This window comes from Ranitomeya imitator, chromosome 1 (genome assembly GCF_032444005.1).
Source record: "Ranitomeya imitator isolate aRanImi1 chromosome 1, aRanImi1.pri, whole genome shotgun sequence".
NCBI lineage: Eukaryota > Metazoa > Chordata > Amphibia > Anura > Dendrobatidae > Ranitomeya > Ranitomeya imitator.
Window position 1 is genome coordinate 828823489 of NC_091282.1, and position 11814 is coordinate 828835302.

Consider the following 11814-nt stretch of genomic DNA (forward strand, 5'->3'; position numbering starts at 1 on the left):
CGCTTGAAAAGACCCAAATTTGTGCTACAGACCTATCTGTCAATTACTTCTTTATGCTGAATGGGCCTGCCCTCGTCAGATCGCAAATGCTGAGCTACTTGAGGCTGGGCAAGTACCAGCATGGGAGACTGGCTGGGAATTCCTGGTACCGTTGACATGCTTTTTAGTTTTCATCAAAGCTTTGTATTACGATTCTCTTCCTCTTGAAAAAACTTGCGGAGTTGCTAACAATCCATCAATGGCCGCACTAAGCTCAATGTTCCTGCCTTCATCAGATCACAAATGCAAAGTAGCTTGAGGCTGGGCAAGTATCAGCTTGGTAGACTGGCAGGGAATCCGTGGCACGGTTCCCACATTGTTTTGTTTTTATCAAAGCTTACACTTACGATTTTTTCCGCTTGAAAAGACCCGCACAGGTGCTAACTGTCTGTCAATGGCCACTCTAAGCTGAATGTGCCTGCCCTCGTCAGATCGCAAATGCAAAGCAGCTTGAGGCTGGGCAAGTACCAGCATGGGAGACTGGCTGGGAATCCCTGGTGCCATTGACGTGCTTTTCGTTTTTATCAAAGCTTACCCTTACAATTTTTTTCCACTTGAAAAGACCCGCACTGGTGCTAACTATCTGTCAACGGTCACTCTAAGCTGAATGTGCCTGCCCTCGGCAGATCGCAAATGCAAAGTAGCTTGAGGCTGGGCAAGTACCAGCATGGGAGACTGGCTGGGAATCCCTGGTACCGTTGACGTGCTTTGTGTTTTTATCAAAGCTTACCCTTACGATTTTTTTCCGCTTGAAAATACCCGCACTGGTGCTAACTATCTGTAAACGGTCACTCTAAGCTGAATGTGCCTGCCCTCGTCAGATCGCAAATGCAAAGCAGCTTGAGGCTGGGCAAGTACCAGCATGGGAGACTGGCTGGGAATCCCTGTTACCGTTGACGTGCTTTTTGTTTTTATCAAAGCTTACCCTTACGATTTTTTTCCGCTTGAAAAGACCCGCACTGGTGCTAACTATCTGTCAACGGTCACTCTAAGCTGAATGTGCCTGCCCTCGTCAGATCGCAAATGCAAAGCAGCTTGAGGCTGGGCAAGTACCAGCATGGGAGACTGGCTGGGAATCCCTGGTGCCATTGACGTTTCTTTTTTTTTCATCAAAGCTTACCCTTACGATTCTATTCCTCTTGAAAAGGCCCGCAGAGTTGCTCACTATCTGTCAATGGCCACTCTAAGTTGAATGTGCCTGCTCTCGTCAGATCGCAAATGCTAAGCAGCTTGAGGCTGGGCAAGTACCAGCATGGGAGACTGGCTGGGAATCCCTGGTACCGCTGACGTGCTTTTTGTTTTTATCAAAGCTTACCCTTACGATTTTTTTCCGCTTGAAAAGACCCGCACTGTTGCTAACTATCTGTCAATGGTCACTCTAAGCTGAATGTGCCTGCCCTCGTCAGATCGCAAATGCAAAGCAGCTTGAGGCTGGGCAAGTACCAGCATGGGAGACTGGCTGGGAATCCCTGTTACCGTTGACGTGCTTTTTGTTTTTATCAAAGCTTACCCTTACGATTTTTTTCCGCTTGAAAAGACCCGCACTGGTGCTAACTATCTGTCAATGGTCACTCTAAGCTGAATGTGCCTGCCCTCGTCAGATCGCAAATGCAAAGCAGCTTGAGGCTGGGCAAGTACCAGCATGGGAGACTGGCTAGGAATCCCTGGTACCGTTGACGTGCTTTTTGTTTTTATCAAAGCTTACCCTTACGATTTTTTTCCGCTTGAAAAGACCCGCACTGGTGCTAACTAACTGTCAACGGTCACTCTAAGCTGAATGTGCCTGCCCTCGTCAGATCACAAATGCAAAGCAGCTTGAGGCTGGTCAAGTACCAGCATGGGAGACTGGCTGGGAATCCCTGGTACCGTTAACGTGCTTTTTGTTTTTATCAAAGCTTACCCTTACGATTTTTTGCCGCTTGAAAAGACCCGCACTGGTGCTAACTATCTGTCAACGGTCACTCTAAGCTGAATGTGCCTGCCATCGTCAGATCGCAAATGCAAAGCAGCTTGAGGCTGGGCAAGTACCAGCATGGGAGACTGGCTGGGAATCCCTGGTATCGTTAACGTGCTTTTTGTTTTTATCAAAGCTTACCCTTACAATTTTTTGCCGCTTGAAAAGACCCAAATTTGTGCTACAGACCTATCTGTCAATTACTTCTTTATGCTGAATGGGCCTGCCCTCGTCAGATCGCAAATGCTGAGCTACTTGAGGCTGGGCAAGTACCAGCATGGGAGACTGGCTGGGAATTCCTGGTACCGTTGACATGCTTTTTAGTTTTCATCAAAGCTTTGTATTACGATTCTCTTCCTCTTGAAAAAACTTGCGGAGTTGCTAACAATCCATCAATGGCCGCACTCAGCTCAATGTTCCTGCCTTCGTCAGATTACAAATGCAAAGTAGCTTGAGGCTGGGCAAGTATCAGCTTGGTAGACTGGCAGGGAATCCCTGGCACGGTTCCCACATTGTTTTGTTTTTATCAAAGCTTACACTTACGATTTTTTCCGCTTGAAAAGACCCGCACAGGTGCTAACTGTCTGTCAATGGCCACTCTAAGCTGAATGTGCCTGCCCTCGTCAGATCGCAAATGCAAAGCAGCTTGAGGCTGGGCAAGTACCAGCATGGGAGACTGGCTGGGAATCCCTGGTGCCATTGACGTTTCTTTTTTTTTCATCAAAGCTTACCCTTACGATTCTATTCCTCTTGAAAAGGCCCGCAGAGTTGCTCACTATCTGTCAATGGCCACTCTAAGCTGAATGTGCCTGCTCTCGTCAGATCGCAAATGCAAAGCAGCTTGAGGCTGGGCAAGTACCAGCATGGGAGACTGGCTGGGAATCCCTGGTACCGTTGACGTGCATTTTGTTTTTATCAAAGCTTACCCTTACGATTTTTTTCCGCTTGAAAAGACCCGCACTGGTGCTAACTATCTGTCAACGGTCACTCTAAGCTGAATGTGCCTTGCCCTCGTCAAATCGCAAATGCAAAGCAACTTGAGGCTGGGCAAGTACCAGCATGGGAGACTGGCTGGGAATCCCTGGTACCGTTGACGTGCTTTTTGTTTTTATCAAAGCTTACCCTTACGATTTTTTTCCGCTTGAAAAGACCCGCACTGGTGCTAACTATCTGTCAATGGTCACTCTAAGCTGAATGTGCCTGCCCTCGTCAGATCGCAAATGCAAAGCAGCTTGAGGCTGGGCAAGTACCAGCATGGGAGACTGGCTGGGAATCCCTGGTACCGTTGACGTGCTTTTTGTTTTTATCAAAGCTTACCCTTACGATTTTTTGCCGCTTGAAAAGACCCGCACTGGTGCTAACTATCTGTCAATGGTCACTCTAAGCTGAATGTGCCTGTCCTCGTCAGATCACAAATGCAAAGCAGCTTGAGGCTGGGCAAGTACCAGCAAGGGAGACTGGCTGGGAATCCCTGGTACCATTGACGTGCTTTTTGTTTTTATCAAAGCTTACCCTTACAATTTTTTGCCGCTTGAAAAGACCCAAATTTGTGCTACAGACCTATCTGTCAATTACTTCTTTATGCTGAATGGGCCTGCCCTCGTCAGATCGCAAATGCTGAGCTACTTGAGGCTGGGCAAGTACCAGCATGGGAGACTGGCTGGGAATTCCTGGTACCGTTGACATGCTTTTTAGTTTTCATCAAAGCTTTGTATTACGATTCTCTTCCTCTTGAAAAAACTTGCGGAGTTGCTAACAATCCATCAATGGCCGCACTAAGCTCAATGTTCCTGCCTTCGTCAGATCACAAATGCAAAGTAGCTTGAGGCTGGGCAAGTATCAGCTTGGTAGACTGGCAGGGAATCCCTGGCACGGTTCCCACATTGTTTTGTTTTTATCAAAGCTTACACTTACGATTTTTTCCGCTTGAAAAGACCCGCACAGGTGCTAACTGTCTGTCAATGGCCACTCTAAGCTGAATGTGCCTGCCCTCGTCAGATCGCAAATGCAAAGCAGCTTGAGGCTGGGCAAGTACCAGCATGGGAGACTGGCTGGGAATCCCTGGTGCCATTGACGTTTCTTTTTTTTTCATCAAAGCTTACCCTTACGATTCTATTCCTCTTGAAAAGGCCCGCAGAGTTGCTCACTATCTGTCAATGGCCACTCTAAGCTGAATGTGCCTGCTCTCGTCAGATCGCAAATGCAAAGCAGCTTGAGGCTGGGCAAGTACCAGCGTGGGAGACTGGCTGGGAATCCCTGGTGCCGTTGACGTGCTTTTTGTTTTTATCAAAGCTTACCCTTACGATTTTTTTCCGCTTGAAAAGACCCGCACTGGTGCTAACTATCTGTCAATGGTCACTCTAAGCTGAATGTTTCTGCCCTCGTCAGATCGCAAATGCAAAGCAGCATTAGGCTGGGCAAGTACCAGCATGGGAGACTAGCTGGGAATCCCTGGTACCGTTGACGTGCTTTTTGTTTTTATCAAAGCTTACCCTTACGATTTTTTTCCGCTTGAAAAGACCCGCACTGGTGCTAACTATCTGTCAATGGTCACTCTAAGCTGAATATACCTGCCCTCGTCAGATCGCAAATGCAAAGCAGCTTGAGGCTGGCTGGGAATCCCTGGTACCGTTGACGTGCTTTTTGTTTTTATCAAAGCTTACCCTTACGATTTTTTTCCGCTTGAAAAGACCCGCACTGGTGCTAACTATCTGTCAGTGGTCACTCTAAGCTGAATGTACCTGCCCTCGTCAGATCGCAAATGCAAAGCAGCTTGAGGCTGGGCAAGTACCAGCATGGGAGACTGGCTGGGAATCCCTGGTACCGTTGACGTGCTTTTTGTTTTTATCAAAGCTTACCCTTACGATTTTTTTTCCGCTTGAAAAGACCCGCACTGGTGCTAACTATCTGTCAACGGTCACTCTAAGCTGAATGTGCCTGCCCTCGTCAGACCGCAAATGCAAAGCAGCTTGAGGCTGGGCAAGTACCAGCATGGGAGACTGGCTGGGAATCCCTGGTACCGTTAACGTGCTTTTTGTTTTTATCAAAGCTTACCCTTACGATTTTTTGCCGCTTGAAAAGACCCAAATTTGTGCTACAGACCTATCTGTCAATTACTTTTTTATGCTGAATGGGCCTGCCCTCGTCAGATCGCAAATGCTGAGCTACTTGAGGCTGGGCAAGTACCAGCATGGGAGACTGGCTGGGAATTCCTGGTACCGTTGACATGCTTTTTAGTTTTCATCAAAGCTTTGTATTACGATTCTCTTCCTCTTGAAAAAACTTGCGGAGTTGCTAACAATCCATCAATGGCCGCACTAAGCTCAATGTTCCTGCCTTCGTCAGATCACAAATGCAAAGTAGCTTGAGGCTGGGCAAGTATCAGCTTGGTAGACTGGCAGGGAATCCCTGGCACGGTTCCCACATTGTTTTGTTTTTATCAAAGCTTACACTTACGATTTTTTCCGCTTGAAAAGACCCGCACAGGTACTAACTGTCTGTCAATGGCCACTCTAAGCTGAATGTGCCTGCCCTCGTCAGATCGCAAATGCAAAGCAGCTTGAGGCTGGGCAAGTACCAGCATGGGAGACTGGCTAGGAATCCTTGGTGCCATTGACGTTACTTTTTTTTTCATCAAAGCTTACCCTTACGATTCTATTCCTCTTGAAAAGGCCCGCAGAGTTGCTCACTATCTGTCAATGGCCACTCTAAGCTGAATGTGCCTGCTCTCGTCAGATCGCAAATGCTAAGCAGCTTGAGGCTGGGCAAGTACCAGCATGGGAGACTGGCTGAGAATCCCTGGTACCGCTGACGTGCTTTTTGTTTTTATCAAAGCTTACCCTTACGATTATTTTCCCCTTGAAAAGACCCGCACTGGTGCTAACGATCTGTCAATGGTCACTCTAAGCTGAATGTGCCTGCCCTCGTCAGATCGCAAATGCAAAGCAGCTTGAGGCTGGGCAAGTACCAGCATGGGAGACTGGCTGGGAATCCCTGGTACCGTTGACGTGCTTTTTGTTTTTATCAAAGCTTACCCTTACGATTTTTTTCCGCTTGAAAAGACCCGCACTGGTGCTAACCATCTGTCAATGGTCACTCTAAGCTGAATGTGCATGCCCTCGTCAGATCGCAAATGCAAAGCAGCTTGAGGCTGGGCAAGTACCAGCATGGGAGACGGGCTGGGAATCCCTGGTACCGTTGACGTGCTTTTTGTTTTTATCAAAGCTTACCCTTACGATTTTTTTCCGCTTGAAAAGACCCGCACTGGTGCTAACTATCTGTCAACGGTCACTCTAAGCTGAATGTGCCTGCCCTCGTCAGATCGCAAATGCAAAGCAGCTTGAGGCTGGGCAAGTACCAGCATGTGAGACTGGCTGGGAATCCCTGGTACCGTTGACGTGCTTTTTGTTTTTATCAAAGCTTACCCTTACGATTTTTTTCCGCTTGAAAAGACCCGCACTGGTGCTAACTATCTGTCAACGGTCACTCTATGCTGAATGTGCCTGCCCTCGTCAGATCGCAAATGCAAAGCAGTTTGAGGCTGGGCAAGTACCAGCATGGGAGACTGGCTGGGAATCCCTGGTACCGCTGACGTGCTTTTTGTTTTTATCAAAGCTTACCCTTACGATTTTTTCCGCTTGAAAAGACCCGCACTGGTGCTAACTATCTGTCAACGGTCACTCTAAGCTGAATGTGCCTGCCCTCGTCAGATCGCAAATGCAAAGCAGCTTGAGGCTGGGCAAGTACCAGCATGGGAGACTGGCTGGGAATCCCTGGTACCGTTAACGTGCTTTTTGTTTTTATCAAAGCTTACCCTTACGATTTTTTGCCGCTTGAAAAGACCCGCACTGGTGCTAACTATCTGTCTACGGTTACTCTAAGCTGAATGTGCCTGTCCTCGTCAGATCGCAAATGCAAAGCAGCTTGAGGCTGGGCAAGTACCAGCAAGGGAGACTGGCTGGGAATCCCTGGTACCGTTGACGTGCTTTTTGTTTTTATCAAAGCTTACCCTTACAATTTTTTGCCGCTTGAAAAGACCCAAATTTGTGCTACAGACCTATCTGTCAATTACTTCTTTATGCTGAATGGGCCTGCCCTCGTCAGATCGCAAATGCTGAGCTACTTGAGGCTGGGCAAGTACCAGCATGGGAGACTGGCTGGGAATTCCTGGTACCGTTGACATGCTTTTTAGTTTTCATCAAAGCTTTGTATTACGATTCTCTTCCTCGTGAAAAAACTTGCGGAGTTGCTAACAATCCATCAATGGCCGCACTAAGCTCAATGTTCCTGCCTTCGTCAGATCACAAATGCAAAGTAGCTTGAGGCTGGGCAAGTATCAGCTTGGTAAACTGGCAGGGAATCCCTGGCACGGTTCCCACATTGTTTTGTTTTTATCAAAGCTTACACTTACGATTTTTTCCGCTTGAAAAGACCCGCACAGGTGCTAACTGTCTGTCAATGGCCACTCTAAGCTGAATGTGCCTGCCCTCGTCAGATCGCAAATGCAAAGCAGCTTGAGGCTGGGCAAGTACCAGCATGGGAGACTGGCTGGGAATCCCTGGTACCGTTGACGTGCTTTTTGTTTTTATCAAAGCTTACCCTTACGATTCTATTCCTCTTGAAAAGGCCCGCAGAGTTGCTCACTATCTGTCAATGGCCACTCTAAGCTGAATGTGCCTGCTCTTGTCGGATCGCAAATGCTAAGCAGCTTGAGGCTGGGCAAGTACCAGCATGGGAGACTGGCTGGGAATCCCTGGTACCGCTGACGTGCTTTTTGTTTTTATCAAAGCTTACCCTTACGATTTTTTTCCGCTTGAAAAGACCCGCACTGGTGCTAACGATCTGTCAATGGTCACTCTAAACTGAATGTGCCTGCCCTCGTCAGATCGCAAATGCAAAGCAGCTTGAGGCTGGGCAAGTACCAGCATGGGAGACTGGCTGGGAATCCCTGGTACCGTTGATGTGCTTTTTGTTTTTATCAAAGCTTACCCTTACGATTTTTTTCCGCTTGAAAAGACCCGCACTGGTGCTAACTATCTGTCAATGGTCAATCTAAGCTGAATATGCCTGCCCTCGTCAGATCGCAAATGCAAAGGAGCTTGAGGCTGGGCAAGTACCAGCATGAGAGACTGTCTGGGAATCCCTGGTACCGTTGACGTGCTTTTTGTTTTTATCAAAGCTTACCCTTACGATTTTTTTCCGCTTGAAAAGACCCGCACTGGTGCTAACTATATGTCAACGGTCACTCTAAGCTGAATGTGCCTGCCCTCGTCAGATCGCAAATGCAAAGCAGCTTGAGGCTGGGCAAGTACCAGCATGGGAGACTGGCTGGGAATCCCTGGTACCGTTAACGTGCTTTTTGTTTTTATCAAAGCTTACCCTTACGATTTTTTGCCGCTTGAAAAGACCCGCACTGGTGCTAACTATCTGTCTACGGTCACTCTAAGCTGAATGTGCCTGTCCTCGTCAGATCGCAAATGCAAAGCAGCTTGAGGCTGGGCAAGTACCAGCAAGGGAGACTGGCTGGGAATCCCTGGTACCGTTGACGTGCTTTTTGTTTTTATCAAAGCTTACCCTTACAATTTTTTGCCGCTTGAAAAGACCCAAATTTGTGCTACAGACCTATCTGTCAATTACTTCTTTATGCTGAATGGGCCTGCCCTCGTCAGATCGCAAATGCTGAGCTACTTGAGGCTGGGCAAGTACCAGCATGGGAGACTGGCTGGGAATTCCTGGTACCGTTGACATGCTTTTTAGTTTTCATCAAAGCTTTGTATTACGATTCTCTTCCTCTTGAAAAAACTTGCGGAGTTGCTAACAATCCATCAATGGCCGCACTAAGCTCAATGTTCCTGCCTTCGTCAGATCACAAATGCAAAGTAGCTTGAGGCTGGGCAAGTATCAGCTTGGTAGACTGGCAGGGAATCCCTGGCACGGTTCCCACATTGTTTTGTTTTTATCAAAGCTTACACTTACGATTTTTTCCGCTTGAAAAGACCCGTACAGGTGCTAACTGTCTGTCAATGGCCACTCTAAGCTGAATGTGCCTGCCCTCGTCAGATCGCAAATGCAAAGCAGCTTGAGGCTGGGCAAGTACCAGCATGGGAGACTGGCTGGGAATCCCTGGTGCCATTGACGTTTCTTTTTTTTTCATCAAAGCTTACCCTTACGATTCTATTCCTCTTGAAAAAACTTGCGGAGTTGCCAACAATCCATTAATGGCCGCACTAAGCTCAATGTTCCTGCCTTCGTCAGATCATAAATGCAAAGTAGCTTTAGGCTGGGCAAGTACCAGCATGGGAGACTGGCTGGGAATCCCTGGTACCGTTGACGTGCTTTTTGTTTTTATCAAAGCTTACCCTTACGATTTTTTTCCGCTTGAAAAGACCCGCACTGGTGCTAACTATCTGTCAACGGTCACTCTAAGCTGAATGTGCCTGCCCTCGTCAGATCGCAAATGCAAAGCAGCTTGAGGCTGGGCAAGTACCAGCATGGGAGACTGGCTGGGAATCCCTGGTACCGTTGACGTGCTTTTTGTTTTTATCAAAGCTTACCCTTACGATTTTTTTCCGCTTGAAAAGACCCGCACTGGTGCTAACTATCTGTCAACGGTCACTCTAAGCTGAATGTGCCTGCCCTCGTCAGATCGCAAATGCAAAGCAGCTTGAGGCTGGGCAAGTACCAGCATGGGAGACTGGCTGGGAATCCCTGGTACCGTTGACGTGCTTTTTGTTTTTATCAAAGCTTACCCTTACGATTTTTTTCCGCTTGAAAAGACCCGCACTGGTGCTAACTATCTGTCAACGGTCACTCTAAGCTGAATGTGCCTGCCCTCGTCAGATCGCAAATGCAAAGCAGCTTGAGGCTGGGCAAGTACCAGCATGGGAGACTGGCTGGGAATCCCTGGTACCGTTGACGTGCTTTTTGTTTTTATCAAAGCTTACCCTTACGATTTTTTTCCGCTTGAAAAGACCCGCACTGGTGCTAACTATCTATCAACGGTCACTCTAAGCTGAATGTGCCTGCCCTCGTCAGATCGCAAATGCAAAGCAGCTTGAGGCTGGGCAAGTACCAGCATGGGAGACTGGCTGGGAATCCCTGGTACCGTTGACGTGCTTTTTGTTTTTATCAAAGCTTACACTTACGATTTTTTGCCGCTTGAAAAGACCCGCACTGGTGCTAACTATCTGTCAATGGTCACTCTAAGCTGAATGTGCCTGTCCTCGTCAGATCACAAATGCAAAGCAGCTTGAGGCTGGGCAAGTACCAGCAAGGGAGACTGGCTGGGAATCCCTGGTACCATTGACGTGCTTTTTGTTTTTATCAAAGCTTACCCTTACAATTTTTTGCCGCTTGAAAAGACCCAAATTTGTGCTACAGACCTATCTGTCAATTACTTCTTTATGCTGAATGGGCCTGCCCTCGTCAGATCGCAAATGCTGAGCTACTTGAGGCTGGGCAAGTACCAGCATGGGAGACTGGCTGGGAATTCCTGGTACCGTTGACATGCTTTTTAGTTTTCATCAAAGCTTTGTATTACGATTCTCTTCCTCTTGAAAAAACTTGCGGAGTTGCTAACAATCCATCAATGGCCGCACTAAGCTCAATGTTCCTGCCTTCGTCAGATCACAAATGCAAAGTAGCTTGAGGCTGGGCAAGTATCAGCTTGGTAGACTGGCAGGGAATCCCTGGCACGGTTCCCACATTGTTTTGTTTTTATCAAAGCTTACACTTACGATTTTTTCCGCTTGAAAAGACCCGCACAGGTGCTAACTGTCTGTCAATGGCCACTCTAAGCTGAATGTGCCTGCCCTCGTCAGATCGCAAATGCAAAGCAGCTTGAGGCTGGGCAAGTACCAGCATGGGAGACTGGCTGGGAATCCCTGGTGCCATTGACGTTTCTTTTTTTTTCATCAAAGCTTACCCTTACGATTCTATTCCTCTTGAAAAGGCCCGCAGAGTTGCTCACTATCTGTCAATGGCCACTCTAAGCTGAATGTGCCTGCTCTCGTCAGATCGCAAATGCTAAGCAGCTTGAGGCTGGGCAAGTACCAGCGTGGGAGACTGGCTGGGAATCCCTGGTGCCGTTGACGTGCTTTTTGTTTTTATCAAAGCTTACCCTTACGATTTTTTTCCGCTTGAAAAGACCCGCACTGGTGCTAACTATCTGTCAATGGTCACTCTAAGCTGAATGTTTCTGCCCTCGTCAGATCGCAAATGCAAAGCAGCATTAGGCTGGGCAAGTACCAGCATGGGAGACTAGCTGGGAATCCCTGGTACCGTTGACGTGCTTTTTGTTTTTATCAAAGCTTACCCTTACGATTTTTTTCCGCTTGAAAAGACCCGCACTGGTGCTAACTATCTGTCAATGGTCACTCTAAACTGAATATACCTGCCCTCGTCAGATCGCAAATGCAAAGCAGCTTGAGGCTGGCTGGGAATCCCTGGTACCGTTGACGTGCTTTTTGTTTTTATCAAAGCTTACCCTTACGATTTTTTTCCGCTTGAAAAGACCCGCACTGGTGCTAACTATCTGTCAGTGGTCACTCTAAGCTGAATGTACCTGCCCTCGTCAGATCGCAAATGCAAAGCAGCTTGAGGCTGGGCAAGTACCAGCATGGGAGACTGGCTGGGAATCCCTGGTACCGTTGACGTGCTTTTTGTTTTTATTAAAGCTTACCCTTACGATTTTTTTCCGCTTGAAAAGACCCGCACTGGTGCTAACTATCTGTCTATGGTCACTCTAAGCTGAATATGCCTGCCCTCGTCAGATCGCAAATGCAAAGGAGCTTGAGGCTGGGCAAGTACCAGCATGAGAGACT

General features: G+C 47.7%; 15 pseudogenes; all 15 read left to right on the forward strand.

The window, feature by feature from the left end:
- Positions 1 to 429: 429 nt before the first annotated feature.
- LOC138658803 (5S ribosomal RNA) lies at positions 430 to 548 on the forward strand (annotated as a pseudogene).
- Positions 549 to 2579: 2031 nt separating this feature from the next.
- LOC138658804 (5S ribosomal RNA) lies at positions 2580 to 2698 on the forward strand (annotated as a pseudogene).
- Positions 2699 to 2774: 76 nt separating this feature from the next.
- On the forward strand, positions 2775 to 2893 carry LOC138659903 (5S ribosomal RNA; annotated as a pseudogene).
- A 272-nt stretch (positions 2894 to 3165) lies between these two features.
- Positions 3166 to 3284, forward strand: LOC138659242 (5S ribosomal RNA; annotated as a pseudogene).
- A 666-nt stretch (positions 3285 to 3950) lies between these two features.
- On the forward strand, positions 3951 to 4069 carry LOC138658805 (5S ribosomal RNA; annotated as a pseudogene).
- Positions 4070 to 4145: 76 nt separating this feature from the next.
- On the forward strand, positions 4146 to 4264 carry LOC138659673 (5S ribosomal RNA; annotated as a pseudogene).
- Positions 4265 to 4706: 442 nt separating this feature from the next.
- On the forward strand, positions 4707 to 4825 carry LOC138659389 (5S ribosomal RNA; annotated as a pseudogene).
- A 1057-nt stretch (positions 4826 to 5882) lies between these two features.
- Positions 5883 to 6001, forward strand: LOC138659243 (5S ribosomal RNA; annotated as a pseudogene).
- Positions 6002 to 9011: 3010 nt separating this feature from the next.
- On the forward strand, positions 9012 to 9130 carry LOC138658806 (5S ribosomal RNA; annotated as a pseudogene).
- Positions 9131 to 9401: 271 nt separating this feature from the next.
- On the forward strand, positions 9402 to 9520 carry LOC138659964 (5S ribosomal RNA; annotated as a pseudogene).
- Positions 9521 to 9596: 76 nt separating this feature from the next.
- On the forward strand, positions 9597 to 9715 carry LOC138659965 (5S ribosomal RNA; annotated as a pseudogene).
- A 76-nt stretch (positions 9716 to 9791) lies between these two features.
- On the forward strand, positions 9792 to 9910 carry LOC138659966 (5S ribosomal RNA; annotated as a pseudogene).
- Positions 9911 to 10771: 861 nt separating this feature from the next.
- LOC138658807 (5S ribosomal RNA) lies at positions 10772 to 10890 on the forward strand (annotated as a pseudogene).
- Positions 10891 to 10966: 76 nt separating this feature from the next.
- On the forward strand, positions 10967 to 11085 carry LOC138660020 (5S ribosomal RNA; annotated as a pseudogene).
- Positions 11086 to 11527: 442 nt separating this feature from the next.
- On the forward strand, positions 11528 to 11646 carry LOC138659390 (5S ribosomal RNA; annotated as a pseudogene).
- Positions 11647 to 11814: the final 168 nt, after the last annotated feature.